Consider the following 4,405-nt stretch of genomic DNA (forward strand, 5'->3'; position numbering starts at 1 on the left):
CTCTTTGTTTAATTGTATAGCTTAGCAATACAACGTAAGGCATTTCTATGAGGAGTAGCATGAAAGTGTTTTGTGAGGTATTTTCCTCAGCATCTAGTGACTGTAAGCATAAAAAGAAAAAATGGATAGAAGCATTTTTGGTGTAATTTCCTTCAAGTCCATGTAGTAACTGGTAGGGAATGTTTTTATTCATACATATTTATTTCATGTTCCTGCAAAGTTATTATTTTCATGAATTATGAATATAAGACACATGATTTTAGTATACTTGAAGCTGTGTTTGCTGAATAATACTCCTGTTACACAGTCATGTAGAAAGACCAAAGAACAAAGTGTAAGATCTGGAATTCTGGACACGCTGAGTTCAACTCATTTTTGAGGATGACATAATCACACTAAGAAAAATGAATACGATCCATTTTATACACTGATCTCATTCAACAGCTAGCAGATTTGTAAGTCTGCTTTTAGAGATCAGTTCCTCTCTTTTCCAGCAAGTGGATATGGAGCTCTTCCAGTGTGTTCAGTTTCTCCAGTGCTACAGGAGAAACTGGGTTCATTTTATACCTCTACACAGCCAGGAAAGCATACCAACACTCTTCAGCAGTTTATTGACTTTGGCTGTTAGCAACGGCATCACAAAACCAGTGATGCAAATTGTGTTTTGTGGAGTTCTGTTCTGTTCTTCCACTTTTTTTTTTTGGAGTAATATTCCTGAGACAAAGGGGAAAGAGCAAGCAGAAAGGTATGTTTCTGCAACAACTGTAACTGTGTTAAGGCCAACATAACTGACAGTTTTATGGGGTTCAAAATGAGCTTCACTCATTTTGCAATTAGAAGTTTCATCAATGCAATAGAGAGAATGGCATTTGTGGCCTCTTAAGATTTTGGTTTGTTTTCATTGCAATGTTGATGCAGTCCAGACAAATAGAAGACTAGCTCTACATCAAGGCATAAGCTTCTGCAAGACGTTTTATACTCTATCTGCTTTTCTCCCTTCAGGGGTCAGCTGTGTACCATATATGTTGGTAAGATAGTGATTTATTTACAAAACTTGATATACTTCCATAGTAGTAAAGTTTGTAACAAGCAGCCTTATGTGCTTCCAAGAACTTATTAATCAGCAGTGACTTTCCTTGTTCAAAAGAAAAGCATCCCTGAATTCTGTAGATTCATAATGAAGAAGCTTTCACACACTGCCACACTGGAGATCACCAAGTTCATTTATATTTTGCTGGTATACATCTACACATAACAGGTCTTGGAGAAGCTTTCTACCATTTTTGTTACATACCAGTAGCAGTTCATAATAAGTTATAATGAGCAGATCAGCTGAAAGCAACACATTTACCTCACCAGCTAGGTTAAATCTACCTCTGCTGCATTCAAGGCAGCTTTCAAATACACAACACTTAGAAAACCTTATGGTTACAATGAGTTTTCTTCCTGAGTTGTTTCACTCCCCACTAAGTGTACTTTAAAATGCAGATCAAAATTTAACTCTTGGTCAAGACATGTTTGTGACCTTTGAGACATGGTGTGCAGAGTAAAACCTAAAGATGCATTTTTCTTCTAGATGTACACCTGAGCAGGTGAGAGTGTAAGCTGTTGTGTGTTACATATCAGGATCTAGAAGAAGGCTTGGAAAAACCTGACTCAAAAGGTCCTTGAGTATTTGTCTCTTTGGGTTGCTTGACAGGAGGATTTTTCCTAACTTTCTGGCCTATCTCTTCCATTATTTATTTCTGTCACCCCTTTGCATGAATGCAAAATGCAAAATGGTGGGTTTGTGATTCAGTGCACACAGAGGGCTTTTATTGATCTACTGCATCTATGCAAAACACATAGACTATTCTCAGGAGCTGCATGAAATAATAAAGGAACTTTCTTTAATATCCCCGAAGGCACTGTGCTGAAGAGATTTTTTTTTTTTACTGTTAACATTATGATGGAATAAACCAATAAAACATGAAAAGATAATAGCTGAATAGAAAATATTTGCATATTATCATGATTCCAATTAAGTACACTGATATTAGTGACAGAGATTTAGAAATGTTTGAAAGTCAGTCCTGAATTCAGTTTGCTATCTTTCCTTAATGTTTTCTGTGCTTAAAATTTCCCTTGCTCCCACATCTACCATGGGGATTCTCAGTTTTACACAAAGACTCCTTGTTTTCTATTCTAACACGGCAAATTTGCTGTCTGCTTGTTGGATTCGAAAATGACCTGTGAGTTTCTGTAACCAAATTTAGTGTATAAATTTGAGAAGAATGTGTACAAGGTTAAAGCGTAGTAATACAACTTGGCCCTAAAATGTTAGGAGGTGCTGAACATCCTTAGACATTGGCACAATCTTCATTAATGTTAATTATTCAGACTGTGGTATGTAGGACTAAGCTTTAGCTCCGAAGTAGGAGAAAAAATATTTAATAGGCAATATTGGAATTTGGGCATGATTTCTAAATTTGAACTGGTAATTCTGAACATCCACTTTCACTCATCCCATGACTTCATCCGTAACTTCTCTCCTATTTTCCAGGTACTCAAGTGGTGCTTTTGTTATGACAGATGTGCTTCCTCCTAAGAGGATAGATCCAGGAATGCATGGGTTTACTCTAAGGAGAACAAGACATAAGCAGCTGCAAAAGGATTTCAGGATCCTATCCTGCACACTAGTGTAAGATCAATTATACCTCTATCATTCTTGACAAAAGTTTGATTTGGTCCTGGCTGTAGGGACCCCACATGTGATTCAGAGCAGTGCTGAACTACCTGTCCTATTCAGTGGTCTCCAGAACATCTGAAATGAGACTTCTCCATGTTAAGCTGAGCCCTCCATATCTTGGTCTTCCCAGGGATGCAAAACAACCCACATTGCTTCTCCTTGCGTTATGATGGTCCTTTATGTATCCCAGGATTGTTGCTTTGCCTTTTCTCAGTCTTTTCTTCTCCTGAGCAGCCTCCATTTGTTCAGCCTTCCCTCAGAGGTCATGTTTTTAGGACCGTTCCTGCTGGGCTCTCCTCCGGACTCTCTCTAGTATTTGTGTATTTTACCCAGTGACTATTGATACAAAATGCGGTGATGAAAAAAGTTGCTTTTGCTGCCTGTAGATGGTCTGAGTTGCAGAGAGATCCACACGAGCCAGGGTTTCTCCACAGTTGTCTTGGCCCTCCTGTCCTCTGTGGAATGCATGTGGTGAGGGATTCATACACACATTTCACTTACAACAACAACAAATGCAGAGAAGGGGAATATTTGTGAACATCCTCTGACATTTAAACAAGACAGAAGTGAAAGGATGCTTTACAGGGAGAATATTTATGGTAACACACTGGGAAAAAAATAAACATTTTATTCTCCTGGCAGCCAATCAGCCTTGCAAAAATTTATTCCCCTCTGCTTGGGGAAGGCCTCAGGCAGGGTCAGTGGTGCCCAGAAAGCAAAAAATGTTGAGTTTTGGAAGGAGATCATAATGTAGCAAATGACTCTTGCAGCCCCCAGACTCCTGCTGCTCCTTGGTGGAGGAAGAAGTTAGGATGCTTTCCCTCCCTGTGGGGACAACACATTGTCTCAAGTCCTGCCATCATCAGGGTCTGGCATGGGACAATAAAGCTGTGGGTGCAGAGGTACAACTTGAGCATGGAACAGCACCCTGATGCAGGATGACAGCCAGTTTGCACAGGTTATGGGAAATGTTTTAGTCTTGTTTTGAAGAGCACTTGCTTCCTGTCTACCATCTGCTAGGAGCCTGGAGCTCTTCATGACAGGAGTTAGAGGATGGAGTCAGTCGGGGAGGACAGGCTGAGGTTTGGGTGCTGGCTTTTGCATGTGCACGGCTAATGGCTAATGACCTGTCTGCTGGATGGACACACACCTATGAGGACTGTGGCAAACTTGATGGAAAAAAAAAAACAGTTAGAGGAAAACACGATGTCCTTGTGGCAATGCCAAGGACAGAAAATGGTCATAATTAGTTCTTAAAAATGTGCAGGCTCTGATTTGTTTTCAAATCTCAAAGGAGACCTCAGGAAGTCCTGTGCATTTTTTCCTTCCCCGTTATGCTGTAACAGTGAATAGAAGCTGATATTAGAAATATTGCCCCAAAGCAACACAGTTGTACAACAAGAAAACTTACACTGTAAGTTAACAGAGTCATGTTATTTCCCATTGTATGCCCAACATAATTCAACACTAACCTTGTGGCAAGTGTGCAGTAATTCTATAGGCAGATCTGCCCATGCACTGATCCACTGCTCCCCAGTGGCTCCATTAAAGTGAAATAACTCAGCTTTAGAGTCTGTATGTACAGGAAACAGGAAAGGAATTGCAAGCATTTATCACTAAAAAGTGAGAAATTTTATTTTTGCTAGGATAAAATATATTGGAGACTGTTCATTTGTT

The sequence above is a fragment of the Excalfactoria chinensis genome, chromosome 4 (assembly GCF_039878825.1).
Source record: "Excalfactoria chinensis isolate bCotChi1 chromosome 4, bCotChi1.hap2, whole genome shotgun sequence".
In the NCBI taxonomy this organism is placed as follows: Eukaryota; Metazoa; Chordata; class Aves; order Galliformes; family Phasianidae; genus Excalfactoria; species Excalfactoria chinensis.